We start from the raw sequence: 19,224 nt of genomic DNA, 5'->3' as shown, positions 1-19,224 counted from the left end.
GCAGAAGCGGAGTTTGGACTGCTACCAGTAGAGATTAGTATCTGGCCATGACCTTGGCTCATTGTCAAGAGTGGATGGGAGTAGAGAGGACAGACATCCAAAAAGAACTGGGTGTTGTCAGACTTATCAAATAAGTTTTAAAACTGATTAAGCTCATAATTGAAGTTAGAGGGAGGGGTGGTGGAGGTCCATAGACCTTTGTTGATCAAGGTTTTGAGTCCTCCAAACTTCTTTGGAGTAACTTGAGATTGAAGCTGTCTCAATCTTAACTCCAATCTCCTTCTTTGCAGATCTTATGACCGTGTTCAGTTTTAGTCTTGCCAGTCTGTATGGGTCCATATCACCCTCCTTGAGAGCCTGTCAAAGTTTCACAAGGAGTTCTGAGTTGTCTCAACTGTTTGGAGAACTAGGGCTTGTGGTTTGCAAATTTAATAACACTCTGTTGGTACATGTTGGTTCATTAAAGACTATGTGTGAACAGACCTTTCCCGAGCTGACATCAGAGTCCCAAAACCAACTCTAGTCTGTTGTGTTCCAAATGTGCTGCAGCTCATGCTTTGCCCCTGGAGTCCATCTTTTCAGTACTTAACTTGCTGGTTTGTATCTTAGATTGTGCACACTTTACCAAACTCACCTGTCACCCCAGTTTAAATTGCATCCTGGACTTTCTCCAAAAAGGCTTTTGGTTGCTTACAATGAATCATGATATCCAAGAGTATGTGTCACCCTGTTCTGTTTGTGCTTGAGAGATAAGCATTAATATTCTACCAGCAGATTTTCTATAACTGCTACAGTTTATGATTTTATGAATAATTTAAGAAATTCTTCCGAGTATTGTTTCTGATCAAGGCCCACAATTTATATCTTATAAAACCTTCATACAAAACAATGGTTGCTTCATTTTTAATATGTAACATTGTTTATTGTGCTGTCCTTGTTCACATAAACTTGAATGAATTATTAAAAAAAGATGCAACAACAACAATAACCCTACATTCTAGAGCACTCACCTTATCTGGATTGAAAAAAGCAAACACCCAGACATCCCCAGGCAAAATAGATTCTTTCTGAGGCCTCCTTAGTTTACTTACCTCTATTCTTCCCCCTTTGGAAAACTAAAGTTTCTGTCCTGTCAGTATATGGCAAGCCCTTTTAACATAAAATCGAGTAGTCTGACTATCTGTAGTTACATTCTAGATATCTTAAATTGAGTTTTGACTAGGCACAATTACATTTTGACTAGTCAGAATGCTAATTTAAGATATCTGTATTTACATTCTGACTAGTCAGAATAACAATTCAAGATATCTCGAATTACATTTTGACTAGTCAAAATGTAATTCGAGATATCTTAAATAAGTATTTTGACTAGTCAAAATACAATTCAAGATATCTTAAATAACTAATATGTCTAGTCAAAACTCAGTTTCAGATATCTGGAATGTAAGCGTGGTGAATCCGATTTTATGTTAAAAGGGCTTGCCATAGTCAGTACATCATAACCTTTGCCACTGTCACAGTGTGGTGCCAAACCAGAGCTGCCCTGTTAAGGACAGCAGAACAGAACAAGATAATTGCTGACCATCAACAGGTCTGGGTCTCCTCTAGATCTTCTACTTACACCAGCCCTCATGAATTTGACATCCCAATTCCTTAGACCTTTCATAAAAATAAGCCACAATGAACCCATATGATATCTCTTTAAAACTATCTTGATCCATGAGAATTTACCCTCCATTCCATGTCTCTCAAATCAAACCTACACTCTGCCCTTTGACTGTGCCCCAACACCTGCCCTTATCATTAACATCTTGTTTGATCTGTTCACAACATCCTTGACATCTACCATAAAGTCTGAAGTCTGCAGAGGGATACAGTCCTGAAGAACATTCATGGATCCCACTTTCTTTCATGTTAGACCCTAACCCCATCTCCACATTTTACAGGAATCACCAGGACAAGCATTGTGTTATTGGCCCACAATGGAAATGTGTTTTCACTTTCTTGTGTTGTCCAAGTATTTTTAAATGGTAAATGGACTTATATAGTGCCTTTCTATCTTATTGAGATACTCAAAGCACTTTACACTACAATCTGTGCCCTCATTTACTCATTCATACATTTTACATTCATACAATACATACATTCATACAGCTAATAGAACAAATCATTCTAAAGAGACTAATCAGCGCTTTGAGATCACATTCATACACCGATGGGACACACATCAGAGGCATCGAGGGGTTCGGTGTCTTGCCCTGAGACACTTCGACATGTGACTGCTGGTGGATTTGAATCCCCAACTCTTGCATTGGAGGACGACTGCTCTAACTACTCAGCCGCAGCCGCCCCCATGTACTTTAATGCACATTTAATGTACTACATACGTTAAACTACATTTAATGAATACTATATATACATTAATACATAGTATATATATGAATATATACTATGTATATATGTATAGACATTGTTTTTACAAAATAAACTCAACTCATCAACTGTAATAGGTCACCAAGTAGTGATCATTGATGGTGGGGTACTGTCAGGATTCCAGTCTGTTCTCCTCATACCTTTACAGTTTCAGGGGGAGATTGACAGACCTGTGCTGTCAGTATTGGCAGTGCTTAATACACTTGCAGCTTGTTAACCTGAGCACTCCTGGGCATGTTTTAGGATGGGCTAAATCACAACTCTTTATTGGAGCGTTAACCATCATACAAGTTAGTGAGAAAGGATTTGTAAGAAACTACTGTAATTTAATATCTATCAACTCATATCTGTCATTAAAACCCAACTAATCGTGACATATATGCAGTACAAAAATCCCAATTTTGTTATTTTTAAAGAATATTAGAGCAAACACTCAAACAGCCACATGCGCTATTTATACTAAATTTGTCTCGTATTTCAGTTCTTTATATTGTTTTTTTTTCTTTGCACTTGGCCATGCTTTCTCTGTCGGACTACTTTTTCTGTTCTGTCTCTTTCACATACTACCCCCTCATGTCCTTTTGTCTGTCTGTATGTTGCATCTGAGCAGAAGAAGAGAAAAATGTCTTTGTGTGTAGGACAAGACACCTGGGGCCTCATGTATCAACGGTGCATACACACAAAAAGGTTGCGTGCACCAGATTCCACTTGCATGTCGGATACGTGTTTCAAAACAAACGTAAAGTTAGAATGCACTTACCTCCACGCAAACTTTTTCAGTCCATCATATCAAACCAGTGTAAGGTTTTTTTAGCCTCTCTCCACCAGGTTCCTGAATGCAAGGGTGGCAAGAGGTGTTGCGGAGTCGACGGCGGCGCTCGGCGATCCTCGGCACGCGTTCCCACCTCGGCACCCGACATCCAGTCCCTTGCTGGTGAGCAGCGGCAGGTGGAGACCATTTCCCCAATTGGTGCCAGGACTACTTAAGGCTTCAGATGAGCTCCAGTCATTGCTGGAGTATTGTTCTACCTGCTGGTACATATGCTTCTAGCTGAGTGTTGTACCAAGAGATTTGAATACTTACCTGGTGTTTCTGCCTTCGTATTTTCAGAGCCTTGATGTCCTGGATCTGATCTCCTGACCTGACGAATCAAGAGATTCCTGAATGATACTCACCTGCTGCTCTCAGTCCTCAGCTGCGCTCACGTCATCCACCACTTGCCTCCTCGATCAGCCTGGACCTCTTACCTTGGAAAAACCCTCAGCCTTCTCATTCTGTTACCCTGACGTCTTCATCTGTAAGAAACTCAGAATCAGATTGATTATCTGCTGGACTGACCTTACCTTCCAGGAATTAATCCTTCTCCTCTGTGCACAGCCCCAGACCCTGCTTGTAAATATTACCTGACCTTCACTGTAAATAAACCTTTTCAATTATATCTGAGTTTTCTTCTGTTTTCCTCTCAATTCAGTTCAGTTTATTTATATAGCACCAATTCACAACAATGTTGTCTCAGGGTGCTTTACAGAAACACACATACATACCGTACTGTAGAAAAGCCTCTGAGTCCGTATTATCTGGGTATCCCTCATTACAACAACTTAAAAGTACTGAAACTTAACATGAAACCTAACTACACTAAAATATAACTCTGTTTGGTTTTCTGAACTTAAGGGTTTTTTGAACACAATGTATTTTTCATGAGTTTGGACATTTATGGTTTAAAGCCGAACAAAGAAACTGAACCACATTTAACCTCAAACAACATAACATAAAACGCACCTCTAAAATGATCAAAACAACCTCAGTCTAATATAAACTGTAAATGTTCTTATATTTTGGTCACGTATAGATGTAAACGCATCAGTGATTGCACACCTGCAAGGCCCACAGGAAGATGAGGAGCATAAACTTAGTATGAACCACTGGTGTAGTCTACGTGATTTTTGAGTATACGGAGTATATCCACTAGAAAAGCTTAAGAATTCCTGTATACCCACTTAAAAGTGCCCAAAGATACATGATGTATCATTAGACGTGTCATTGATACGTTAAACGACAGTTAAATGCTTCCGTAACAATCTTTCTGTATGCAGCGCTTTGCTTTGATACTGTTTTATAAATTCTATAATGTTTTTAATACAAAGCCAACTGTTGTACAAAGTTTGTTGATCATTCATTCAAATGTAAGTATCGGAGAAATTTGGAAATGTTTAATATGTTTAAAACAAAATAAACTTACGATTACAGTGTACTAACCCGTGTACTTTTGCTTCTACGCACAACAAAAGTGTAGACAACACCACTGTATGAACTTTCTAAGGGAGACTTCCATTCTCACTGAGAAGAAAACTGTGTTTAAGCAGCAAATTATTAAGTAAAGTTGTGTGTAACTGTAGAATAATGACAGCTTAGGTGCTACTGGAAGCCATCACCAACAGCAGAATTGGGAGGCAGTGGGTTTTTAGGGATCACACCAACAGGGTATTTATCAGTCGTCCCTGAGCTGTGCCTTGTCAGCTGTAGGGGCACAGCTTCATCTATATTATGCCCAGATAAATAAAATTTCCCCACAACATGGCTGAAGCACTTTGTTGATACACAGTGACTCATTTCTTTACATTCACAGTTTAATAAATAGTTTCCAAGCTCTATAAGCTCCTGAGTTGCTTTGTGTTAACGGTAATTATGTTATTTAACACATGTGTAAATGCATAAAGTTGGAAATGCCTCACAAGTGCACCGCTGGAAGATCAGTGCCCCTGGGTTCAATTAATTCTACGACAAACAACAACAACACACACGCTCATCCACACATGCATGGAAAACATTTTTACACCCCACTACTTACTTAGACACATCTGACTCACATTTCATTAAAGTCCTCATCATTTTTCTACATCTAGACATAATTTTTTAACATGCAGAGACGAGAATCCAACATGCAAAACATATCTGTATCTATTTTACATATTTAAATGGAGACGTGTCAGGGGAGGTGTCTGATATTCGCTCAGTCCCACGTTTGTCCGATCGTATGAAGGAAAGGTGAGCAGAAACATGCATGCACACGGTCTGATGAATCTGAATATTTCTGTGCCCACACAAGTTTCTCATTTTGTCTCTTTGCCAACTTTCAGTAGGAAAACTGCACACTCTTTGATACATGAGGCCCCTGACCTTTAACCTCCCATTAAATCTGAGGTTACACATCACACGTGGTCAAACATCTGTCCATGGGGTACTGTGTGTGTGCGTGCATGTGTGTGGTTTGTGGTATTTTATTAAGTGCAGGGACTCTCTGACTTTACGTGTGACTTCCATCTAATGACCCTGTAATTCTGCTCTCACTGTGGCCCCCTAATGATGGCTGTGCCTCTACAGTTAAACTCTCTCTCTCTCACACACACACACACACACACACACACAAGTTAACATAGACTGCCAAATAAATTGGCAGAAGCAAGACTTCAGACTTTCCTGACTGAGGTTGCTTTAACCATGTTCACTTTGTCTCCCACACTGTGACAAAAAAGAAGAAGCGATTAAAAGATAATGGATGGATGGAAATCTTTTTATTTATTTTTATAGAATTTTTGTCAGTTGACTAGCAAAGGGAACAATGCTATCAGATTTATTAATCATATTTTTAAATGTTTTTGTTTTTTTGCCTACATTTTGATTTAATTTTGTTTATTTGGTAGTTCAGGTTTAGAGATTTTAGATGATACTCTAGCATAGACTCAAATCATAAATTAATTAACCTGCAGAGAAACTAAAGCCAAATCACATTTCCTAACCAGACTCGTTCTTTCTGGCCGTTAATTCAACGTCACTAAAAGAAGGAAAATGTTAATATGCCCATTCAAGAATGTAACATGTATGTTTTTAGATTGTAGTCGGAAACACGAAGTACAGTAGTCCCTCGGTTATTGTGAGGGTTATGTTCCAGACACCACCGCAATATTTTATTTATATAGTTTATTTATATATGTTAAGGCTTTATTAACCCTTCCCACACTCTTACAATGCTCTAAAGCAGGGCTATTCAACAAAACTGCTCAGACGGCCACAGTTTCTGAGAGCCAGCAGCTCGGGGACCGGACATTCAACAATTAGTCATTATGTAAATAAACCATCCATCCATCCATTAACTTTTACTCGCTTCTTCCATTTTGGGTCACGGGGTCGCCGGTGCCCATGTCCAGCAATCACTGTGCGAGGGGCGGGGTACACCCTGGACAGGTTGCAAGTCCATCACAGATGTAAATAAACCAAGTTTTATAATTATGTTACTTTTTTAATTAGTTTATTTTATTGCATTGAATCATAAATGCAATAAACAGAACCAAGAACCCAAACGCCCCCCCCCCCCCCCCCCCCCCAATATTATGAAGTGGGCCAGATTGAAGTCACCCGCGGGCCATTTCCGGCCCGTGGGCTGTCAGTTGAATAGCCCTGTTCTAAACTCTTAAACCTACATCATTCTAACAACATATGTACATGTACTGTACAGTACTGAAACATTTACTCACTAGCTCTTCAGACCAGCAGTTGGGCTTGGTTCTGGTTCTGCAGACCTACCCTGCAGCGACGAAGCCCACCACTCAGTCCAGGTTGATGTGCATGTGGATAATTGAGCTTCAGGATTATTTGCGACTTTCCTGCCTGTTCTGTGAGCTTCATAGATAGATTGTTACTTCTGACTTTGCGTTGTAAAACTTTCCCTCCATTTTGGCAGAAAGCAGCGGCCAGAAGTACTGTTGGCTTCTGGGTAGTGTAGTTCTTTTGACTGGTAGCAAACATTTGATTGTTGTACATGACTGTTTTGGATGGGTGTGTTTTGCACGTGTTAAAAGCCCACTTTAGAGATTCCAACAGGAGGTAGGCTTGAAACACAGCAGTGAAGGCTGTGACAGATCTGGTTGGCAAGCTGTAGACTGAGGAAGTCCTCTGGATAGGGGATGAAATGTTTCTCACTTATAGACACTGGTCCAGATAACACAATTTAACATTTTTAGTTGTTCCTTTGACTAGTACAGTATAGGCTTATTGAAAGAAAACTACAAAACGGCTTAGTTTTTTTTATTGTTTGTTAATGTTTTATCCTGTATCGTCCCAACCACGTGAGTAATATTAAAGTGTGTCGTGTACAATCTTAGCAAGCAAACTCCATGGATAAAAGCCCCAGCTGGGAGTCAAACCTGCGAGCTTCTGGCAGTGAGGCAGAATGGTAACCAAGTGTTCAACCGTGCAGCCCTGTAATTATCACATGTCTAATATGGACTTTAGAATGTGACGCATAACCGTTACTCCATTTTTGTTGTTCAGAAAGCACACATGAACCATATGTTGGATTACTGATTTAAGATTAGAGTGGTACTAATTGCATTTAGAGTCCACACAGACCGCAACAGACATCTGTCTGGACCTTCCATATTTGCTAAACTGTAGTGTTTAGGTTTTTTATTTAATCTTGGAGGAGATGAGAACAACACGTTTCTGTTATCACTCAACAGATGGTCGCCGTGATGTAAACTATTCAAATGGCACATGTTTGAAATTAAATGAGCCAGTGAGCTGTGTTTATAACCTTGCTCCATATCGGTTGGAAATAGATGTGAAATTATGGGGAAGCCTAGAAAAAAAAAAAAGCTTTTGGTTTTAAAATCTTGCCCTGGGCTGTAAAGTAAGCAGCTTCCATACAGCTGCTCTTTTTTTGTCTGTGCTTGTTTCTAATCATACTTGACTTAATCACACGTGTTTATTTGTCTGTAGACGTCAGATTGAAAACAATTTAATGCATCCCACGTTGCTGTCATTGGACAGATGATGTCCAATGATTTTGGGAGGAACACTCTGTTTATTTATTTGCATGTGTAAATTTCTTACATTCATTTGAATCTGCTCCCTCGATGTGTTCTGAACATTTTGTCATACGTGAATGTGAACAGAGTGTGCTTTATGGGACATTATTACTGCTGTGACGTGACTGTCAGGGTGACTCGCCTGTTGGGTCTCTTTGACCGAGTCTCCTTGACTGTGTCACATTTTTTAGTGTCACTCCGTTGCTCAGAACAGTCACCTTTTCTTACACGCTCGTCACTGCAAAATTGATTTTCAGATTGAAGTTGCAGGTTGCTTTTTCTTTCACCTTTCCTCTTCTGGTTCTTAAGTCTGTTATTTTTGTGACGCAGTGGGAGCTCACAGTTACTTTTATGTCTTTGGCAACACTTGAAGAATGCTTTGTGATGTTTTGGACATTTTATTTTTTGTAAGATTAAGATGAAAAATATTGGGAATCTGTCCCTAGCAGAACCTTTCCTACACAGGAGCTACATGTTTTTCACATTCTTCCAAATAATTGCAACATTAGTTCAATCAAATCATCATTCAATAATAAAAACCTTTTCTCACAGCTCTGGTTTTATATAAAATCATTTTGAGGCCTTGTTCTCTGTTCATTCTGTGGCAGCGCAATAATTAAATAATACAGATACATCTGAAAACAATAGAAAATTGTGAAAAAGTTCAATATTTTTTGTCAATCACTTAAGATGCTTCTGAAGTTGTCTCTGGTTCAGGAGTAACTGGGCTTGAGGAATGTGATATTTGTTGCCCATTAAGGTGTGACACCAGGAGTTTGCAATAATGAACCTCTTCACAATATTCTAATTTTCAGACACACCAAATTTTATTATTATTTGAAAGATATAATCACCAAAATTACAAGAAATAAAGGCTGGAAATAATTTACTCTATGTGTAATGAATTTATATACAAAGTAAAATGAGTTTCACTTTCTGTAATGATTGACAAAAAACTGTTTCATAATATTCTGATTTTTTGAGATGCACGTGTATACTGGTATTGAAGTAAATGGTTCTACAATTGTTCTGCTCGGTGTGGCTGCATATTGGAGCAGCTCTGTTACTTTCATTCTGAGTTATTGCTTTTGGAAACTTTAATTCCTCTTTTGCTGGATGTAAATCACATTTTTTGGATGATTGTTTCCTCTGGTATAGTGTACTGTGCAGCTGGAAGGATTTGTACTGAAACTTTTACTTTTGGACATTTGTTATGATGCGTAACCATGACAACAAGGTGGTTTTTACAACCAGGAGCAGCTGATTAACATCTCAAAAGTTCAAATAATATCTCAGCTAAAGCCCCAAATCTCAAATGAGTTGAAAAGGAGGCCCTGTGGATGCATTCCCATCGCCCTGCTGGCTGTGCTCGAGTGCCTGACCACTGAGATCGTGGAATTGGCGGGAGGCATGGCTCGTGACAGCAGAAGGACCGGGATCATCCCCCGGCACCTGCAGTCAGCTGTCCGCAGTGACGAAGAGCTCGGCGAGCTGCTGGGAGTAGTGACCATCGCTCTGGGAGGAGTTCTGCCCAGGATTCGGGCAGTCCTGCAGCCTGGGATAACCAGAGGCCAGCCGAGTCTGGGTGGACGGATCGGCCAGCATCTGTGGCCAGTTTCTTCAGAGCTGCTGTGGGACGGACCTTTACAAGAGCTCCTTCCTGCCTACTGCCCTCAGTACCTATAACATCTCTTAATGAAACAAGGATAACGAGTTACAACAACATTTAATTTCCCGTTGGGATTAGTAAAGTATTTTTAAATTGAATTGAATTTAATTTAATTGAATGGTACATGGACTGTACTTATAAAGCACCATTCTATAAAGCACTTTACAACAAAATCTGTGCCCTCATTTACCTCCACACACACATTCATACAGCTCTCTACTACATGTATACAAAGATAATCTGAATCTGTAGAGTGTAATCAGTGCTTTATTGCATTCATACAGCGATGGGACACACATCGGAGGCAATGAGGGGTTCAGTGTTTTGCCCAGGGACACTTCTTCAACATGTGACTGCTGGTGGAATCGAACCCCCAACTCTCCCATTGGTGAGCAACCACTGTAGCCACTCAGCCACAGCTGTCCCACAGGTACTTGATCTTACAGTATCTTGGATCATGACACTGGTGATGAGGGAAGAGGCCAACAATAGTTCAACGTTTAAAACAGCACAGAATATGATCCAGACCAAGGATAATCCAGTCTAAACTCCTTTAATCCCAGGTACAGTCTGGACTGAGTGTATACTATCGCCTGTTACACCAGGTACATGGTGAGGGTTGTGTCAGGAAGGGCATCTGCGTAAAACACTTTTGTCGAAACAAACATGCAAATAAAAAAAACCTGTGACCTGTCCAGGGTGTCCCCCCACCTTTTGCACATTGACTGCTGGATATGGACACCAGTGACCCGGAAAGTAAAGATGATGGTTGGATGGCTGGCTCGCTGGCTGGCTGGATGGCTGGCTGGCTGGCTGGCTGGCTGGCTGGCTGGCTGGCTGGCTGGCTGGCTGGCTGGCTGGATGGATGGATGGATGGATGGATGGATGGATGGATGGATGGATGGATGGATGGATGGATGGATGGATGGATGGATGGATGGATGGATGGATGGACAAAAGTAGTGAGCTAAAAAAGAGCACAATAGGAGGGTAGTACCACACTGCTGCAGTTGTTGGAAACACAAAATTGTGAGAAAATACACTATTTTGATTTGGACTCACTCTGAATTGGTTCTTATGGCACATTTACAAATGCACATAATGAATAATTGTGCAATCCCACAACATTCCTGCAAATGACATGCAATTATTTTTTATGTAATTTAGCCACAGTGTCTAATTTACATCTCAGTTTGATTACAGTTCATTCTTTTTTTTCATTCAACCTTTATTTAGACAGGTAATCCCATTGAGCCTCGAGGACTCATTTACAAGAGAGACCTGATTTCAACAAAGAAAGATGACAACAATGGACAACAGCAACAACAATAAACAATTATAAAAAGTCATACTGCAGGTTTTTTTTTTGTTTGTTTTTTTAACAAATAGGATGGCTAAAAGAAAAAGGTAACAAAAAAAAAAAAACCCAGCTAGATTCTAAGGCGAATGTAGAAAACTAAAAACAGGAACATGTCTGCGTTGGTCCCTGCCAGGAGTCCAACAGATTCTTAAAGCCACTTAGAGAGGTCAAGGTCGAGGGCTTCAAAAATGTACTAAAATCCGGATGCCCGGAGGCTTATGCAAAGAAACTGAGAACTAGAACTTGAATTCAAGACTTTTTGGAAACTGTCCTTGGAAACTGTCTTTAAAAGGTCTGTGCAGTTACATCATTTGAGCTTATACACTTACATACACATATAATACAATCCAAATGATTATAGTTCTTATTAAGCTGCAACACCACACATTGTGTCTGCAGCGTAGTGTTTCATCCTGTCCTGCTGCAGGTGAGCTCCAAATCAAAACTGAACTTTTCCTTTTTTTAGTTCTTTGTTCGCTTTAAGTGTTAAACCAGTTTGGTATGTTTTAATTTAGCTGCCATTTTTCCTACCTTCCTTCTAGGTTGTGTTACTCCAAGAGACAGTAAGGAGGGAATGTGAGGAGAGAGAGGAGCTGACTGCTGCTTTGTCTCTGGCTCGGCAGGAGCTCCACGGGCAGCGATCCGTAGCATCTCGGCATAGCTCCTCCAAGCCCCCTCAAGATACTCAAGACCCCATGGAGAGACAAGCACCCTCAAGGGACAAGAACTTTTATCGTCAAAGTCAGGCCAGAGTACCTCGCACTCGCGCTTCAGCCCTCACAAACACATTCCAGCCCTCCCCACCGAGCACAGACAAATCCAGAGGCCTGGATACACAACGAGGAGGAGCAGAGAGGAGTCTGGACTCCAGAAATAGGGGTGGGGGGTTAAATGGAGGGAAAAAGCATGAGGTGAAGCTGCCAAGGCTGAAAACAAGCAGATCAGTGAGTGAGGTCAAGCAAAAGGTCAGTTTAATGATGGGGAGAAAGGAAAAGCTGTGAAGTCACCAAACATGAAGAACCTTTTATTGATTAAACATCTGGTCAAAACAAAGCTGTATTTTATTTAACTCTGAACATTATCTTAATTTTTTAACTTATAATAGTATTTTTGTTCCCTCCTTTATCAAACCAGCTTTTTCAAATATAATTACATTTACACACACAACACGGGAGTTCGTTAACTTGTTGCACACACTCACCGCCTCGTTTGTGTGTTTTGTAGCAACCTCACTCTAACACTCTGGCACGCGAAGGGCTTCACACACACATACACACATACACACACACACATACACACACACACATACATTACACATTACACCCCCCCCCCACACACACACACACACACATACACACACACACATACATTACACATTACACCCTCCCCCCCCCACACACACACACACAGGTTTGTCTTTCTATCTTTAGCTGAAGTTTGCACTGACTTCCATTCATTTTTCATTCATTTCTATAGCCTGGCCCTGACCCTTATCCTAAACCTAACCATTACCAGTACATAACTAAACCTAAACCTAACCATTACCAGTACATAACTAAACCTAACCATTACCAGTACATAACTAAACCTAAACCTAACGCATCCTCAATTCACACCTTAGTCCTAAACCTATCCGCTAACCACCCAACAACAGTTCTTCTTATGGGGCGCGGACCTTGGATCTCATAAGAGTAGGTCCTCACAATGTAGTAAGCATTATTCAGTCAGGGTGCCCTGCCCTGTCAACAGAACCGAGCGCCCTGCTTACTGAACTCCCCCACCCCCCACCGTCGACATCTACTGACACTGACATAGTGCTAAGCTATCAGCACGCAATACAGATGCGCTAGCTAAGAAGCTACAGTTAGCAACCCCACGTTGAACCGTCTCTCCCATGGTCCCCCTCTCTCAAAAATTATTGCGCAACACAGGCGTGTCTCTGTCTCCACACACACCACCACCATCGACAATAATCACGGAAGATATGAGCACCCTGTCAAGGCAAGTAAACTAGAAGAAACACTGGTATGTGTTGGAAAAATGGGCCTTACAAAATAACAAATAGAAAGACATACACACGTGTGCACCCCCCCCCCCCCATACACACAGGTTTGTTTTGCTATCTTTCTGTGGACTTTTGCACTAACTTCAATTAATTTTCATTAATTTCTATAGTGTAACCCTCACCCTAACCCTAAACCTAACCATTACCAGTACATATCTAACCCAAACCTAACCATTACCAGTACATATCTAACCCAAACCTAACCATTACCAGTACATATCTAACCCAAACCTAACCATTACCAGTACATATCTAACCCAAACCTAACCATTACCAGTATATACCTAACCATTACCAGTGCATACCTAAGCCTAAACCTAAACCCTAACCCCACAACAACACTTGAACCTTATGAGGACTGGGCTTTGGTCCTCACAATGTGTAGTATGTGTTCAAAAATGGTCCTCACAAAGTAACATAAATAAACACATACACACACACAAACGTGCACAAGGAAAGGCGTATCTCAGGGCTGGAGGAGCATGACAGCAGCTTCTGTCCCACCCATGAACACAAACAAAAGGCAAAAAAACTCTCCAACACACACACACACCCACACACACGCATGACCCAGTCCTGCCCCTCGGGCGTTGTGTATTACTGACATCATTCCCTCTGTGGAAGCTCTTTCCATCTCTCCTCTCTTGTCCTCTCCCTCCACATTTGGGATGAATCGGCACCACAGAACAAATGCATGAAGTGTGTGAGGCATGGAAGTCATTTTCCTGCTTACTGGCACACACGTATACAAGCTTTTGGTTTGACGTGCCCCGTTTCCCTCCCTTTCAGTCTGCCTCTGAGACAATGCGCACGTGCTTTTCACTCACACATAAAAGATGAGAAACCATTATTTTCTCCTGGCAACGTTTCCTGTTTGCCCAAACACACATGCACATGGTTTATCTGCTCAAACCTTTGGTCCACGCAGAGAAAAAGCTCTTTGATGTTTATCTGTTTGAGTTACAAAAGATTTTTTTACAACACAAAATTGATGAATGCTTTTTTTTTTTTTTTAAGTCCTTAGAGTCTCACCGTCACGCATTATTTGAGCACTTTTAATATTCAAATGTATTTTTAAAGTACAACTTTAATGAATATTAATTGCCATGTATTTTGTCAACTGCAAACTGAAAAATCTTCATCTGATCAGTCTATCCCATTTCAATCAACCTTTAGAGAAGGTCCTTTTGCCAAGTTCAGTCCTCACTGAGGGAACACTGCAGGTAATAATGTCCTGAGAGTGCACGCTGTAGCTGCACTCACGCAGAGACATGCAGGAGGAGATGTATGAAGGCAACAGACCAAGAAGTGATTTAAAGATGAAAATGTACCAGTGAGAGAGTCTGTGTGAAGTTAATGATGTCCAGTTAACCAGTGAATACAGGGTGCAGTGGTGGGTACTAATCTTAGTGCACCATGATAATAATAATAATAATAATAATGTCATCACAATGTCAGCACTGTATGTTTCCATACAATGGCGAAATTAGTCTCTGCATTTAACCCATCCACCACCAGGTGGTGCAGTGGGCAGCTATTGAAAGCGCCCGGGAGGCATTGTGGGGATGAGGTGTGCTGCCCAAAGACACCACGTGATGTGCAGTGACTGGGGATCGAACCTGGGACTTGACAGCATCCAACATCTGCAGGGTGCTTGTAGGGGCGTTCATGTAAATAATGTCACCGTAAAGTCACAGTTACAAGGTGTTTCCTAGCATCCGGAGTTAGACAGGATCTGTTTCTGAAAAATAAACTCAGTTTAACTTTTTGTTCCTTTACCACGTTTTCGACATGAGGCTTAAAAGAGATGTGAGTCGACCAAGATACCCAAATATTTGTAGGAATTGACAAACTCGATCGGAACATAATTCCAAGATAAAACAGAAGGAAGAACTGCTGGCGTCGCCTCCCTGTTTGAAAACTACATCCCTTTGGTTTTGTCAGCATCTAGCACAAGTTTGAGACGGAACTAATCTGACTGGATGATGTCGAAAGCTGACTGTAAAAGCTGCAAAGCCTTAGCAACTGTTTTAGCTCGACAATAAATAACTGTGTCGTCGCCATAGAAATGTAGAGATGCATCAGGGATGCTCTGACCTACATTACCCATGTAGATTGTAAAGAGGGTGGGTCCTAAGACTGAGCCTTGTGGTACATGTCCCTAACCCTTTAAACTTGGGATTTGACAAGTCACAAATGACTGCCATGAAGAGGGTTTTCTCTGAACATGTACCGACCTTTAGACAGCTGCTTACGCTCTGACCTTTGACCTTTCTTTTAGCCCTTGTTTTCCTTTCACTCTTCCTCAAAACAGAAAGAAAGAGTGAGCCTCTTCTGATGCCAGGCGAAGGTATTCCGCCTCTTCTGTCTCATGCCACAGTTTTCACTCTGCTCTGACTGCACACTTTCTCTTTTCTTCCAACACATACACACAGACACACACACACACACACACACACACAGACTCCCTCTGTACTTCTGGCGCACACATGAATCTCCCTCTTTCTGTGTCAATATTCTCTTAATCTCTTCGGCCTTCTTTTGGCATCCATCTCTCTCTGACCCTGCTGCTGCAAAGCAATTCTTTTCCAGCCTCTCTTCAGCTATCTCTGCGCTTTAACTTTACTTTTGATCTTGTCAGCTCTCTTTTTTATATATATTCCCCCCACCTCGCTCTTTTACTGGACACTTTTCCTTTTGCTCGTGCCCTTGCTTTGTAGCCCTGGCTGTCCTTCCTGGTTTGTGTGTGTTTGTGAAAGCAGCAGACACACGAGCGAGATCTGCTCAAAAGAGATAAAACTCCTCGGAGCTCTCTCCACATCTGGATACGTGCATAATGGCCATAAAGTTGACATAAATGATGGCTTGATCCCTCTTAAACACACCAATTTAGTCACTGTCAAAAAATGTCTGCGCGCACAAACATCCATTTGTGCACATACGCACGTCACGCACGCACAAAAAAAAAAGATTTGTGATCTCACCACAGTAATTATCATAGTGGGGCAGGCATGCACACGTGTCCCCGGGGAATCTGTGCTAGCTGCTTGTAAACACACACACGCTCCAGGGACTGGCGTGTGAGTATAAGCAAGCCCTTGTTCGTCATTGGGTGTCCCTGAACGCCCCACCACTGCGTCGTTATGTTCGTGTTGGAATTCTGCCATCCTACGAGACCTCCCACACCCTATAATTAGTGTCACCCGGGCAACTGGAGGAAGAATGCTTAGTATTCTTGTCGTCGTGGTAACTGCGTAAGTGTTAGTTGGAGGTGCTAGTTGGAGGTGTTGGTTAATGACAAGGACAAGTCAGCGTGCTACTTTATGTGGTGTATTATGTGATGTATTACAAAACTAAGCAATGAAATCTGTGTCACCTATGTGCCATGTAGAACTTCAGACAGTTTATTAAAAAGGCAGACGGTTGTGTGCGTGATTGCAGTTATTGCTTACAGTATCTTTAAAGGCACAATAAACACCCCGGCATGGCCACATCCAACTGTTAGTGCATCCAGAGACAATAATATACTTTTGAACTCCTCCTGATCTCCTCATTTCCTCCATCTGTGAGCTGCCTGTGCACCCTGTGATCTCTAAACACTGCACACAGTCCATGGTGACTTCAGCTGATTTGCCTGCAGAGTACAACTAAGGATACATGGTCATACATGTACCGGCCCCCAAACAGAAAGCTGAGTGACTAAACTAATCCAACTCCCTTTTATAAACTTGGCATGTAAAAACATATGTTTTGCTTTATGTGAAATATTAGTTTCAGTTGTCTGAGACAGGGTTCTGCAAACTTTGTGATAAAAAGAGCCATTTTTGCCACTTTTTTTTTTTTACTAATTATGATGTCCGGAGCCTCAAAACCTTCTATAACTGTGTACTGTCAACAGCTGGAGATGGCTTTTCTGGCCAGTGGGGGTGATTTTATAAAACAAAAAAATGTCTAACTAATATTAACATTTGTTGCTATTTTTACATTTTAATGCAAAAGAAAAGACCAGATTCATGAAAAGAAAAAAAATATATACAATTTTTAACTATTTTATAAAAATTAAAAACACTGAACTCTGCAGGTCGATGTGCGTTCTCTTAATTGTTGAAGAATTAAGTATTCTACATAAAGCATAAAGTTAAAGACAGGATAAAAATAGGCCAGTTTGTTGGATATACAGTTACATTTTTTATGAAAAATAAATACTTTTGTATACTTTGACTTTGATTTTTGTGTTTTATTCTTAATGTTATCAAAGATACTCATCATATTCCTTCTCAGCAGCTTGTCTTAAAGATATTCCAAAACATTCTGGTGGTTTTGTCAGAAAGATCACGCTGTGAGACTGGAAGTTGACTTAAAGTGGCTAACAAGCTACTAGCATGACGTAGTCCACATGTTTTACACCTTGTATTTGTACTATTCTTCACATATTTGAAAATGACGTGAATTCTGCTAAAATTAGCCATTTTTATTGTTGCCAATGATTTAAATAAAATCCAGTTTTATTTTAGTTTTTGTCAAAGCCTGAAAGAGCTGCTGTAGAGGGACCAAAGAGCCACATGTGGCCCCAGAGCCACAGGTTGCAGACCCCTGGTGTAAACTCTGTTTTGTTTAGATCTTTTTATTATTCTGTAGAACGTTTAAAGAGTTTTCATTAGTTGCCATTGCAGCTACTGCTCAGGTACAACATTACTGTGTAATATGATGCATGCTCAATAATCCATGTAGAAAAATCTAAAAAAGTTAAATCTGGTCCTCTGGACATTCAAAAAAAACAAAGCAAATCAACAAAAAAAATGTAGAAACGTTTCGTCTCTCATCCGAGAGACTTCCTCAGTCTGAGGTGCTGTTTTCAGCTCAGTCTCTTAAATAGCACCGTCTCAGAGTGGATCAACCAGTTTTGCTGCTGACAACCAAAACCAGCTGATCACTGATTACTGTGTAATAATCAAAGAAGAAAAAAAAAAACCCTCCAAACTGTTGGGTGAGTGGTCACCATGGTAACCACACACTTGTGTCTTTCACTCCATACAGCCAAGGTAATGAGAGGCAGCTTAAAATGCAGTCTGTAAAAGTACGTTTCAGACAAAGAGCTGCTGTGCAAAATATATAAGTGAGATCTTTAAACTTCTCAAACTTCGAGCTGCAGAAGACTGATGGTGAATTTTTATGTGTCTACAATGTTTCATGTAACATAGAAAACCTTTTGAGTAAAATTATAACTGAATCTACAGATGGCTGGGTGTGTGCGGTCTGCACTCTGAGGGGATTTGAGAGATTACTGTAAGGTCTACTGCAGTGAGAGACACGCCAGGTGAGGGATGCAACATTATAAGTACCAAAAAAAAGGTCTTGTTTGGAAAAGTTACAACATTTAAGACAAATCAAAATATAATGTGTGACTTCATCAATTATCAGTTAAACTTGTTTTTGAAAAATCAATAAAATTTATAAAACTTGAACTGTGAGCGTGAAATCTGTAAAACATAGTGCCGGTTCAGACATGTACAGTCCAACATTTAATGACCCGTTTGAATGATGTACTTTGAAGTGTGTCTGAGCAGCTGAGTTCTCTCTTGTTTTACTAAAATAGCATTAATTGCCAATATTTTTACTCACCATTTTTGCTCATATTGTTTACATTGACTGCTGGATACGGGCACCAGTGACCCCTGTGACCTGGAAAGGAAGAAGCAGGTAAAGATGGATGGATGGATGGATGGATGGATGGATGGATGGATGGATGGATGGATGGATGGATGGATGGATGGATGGATGGATGGATGGATGGATGATGGATGGATGGATGGATGGATGGATGGATGG

This window comes from Nematolebias whitei, chromosome 6 (assembly GCF_014905685.2).
Source record: "Nematolebias whitei isolate Nwh7 chromosome 6, NemWhi1, whole genome shotgun sequence".
Lineage (NCBI taxonomy): Eukaryota > Metazoa > Chordata > Actinopteri > Cyprinodontiformes > Rivulidae > Nematolebias > Nematolebias whitei.
The sequence above is the reverse complement of the archived record's forward strand: the minus strand, read 5'-3'. Positions refer to the sequence as shown.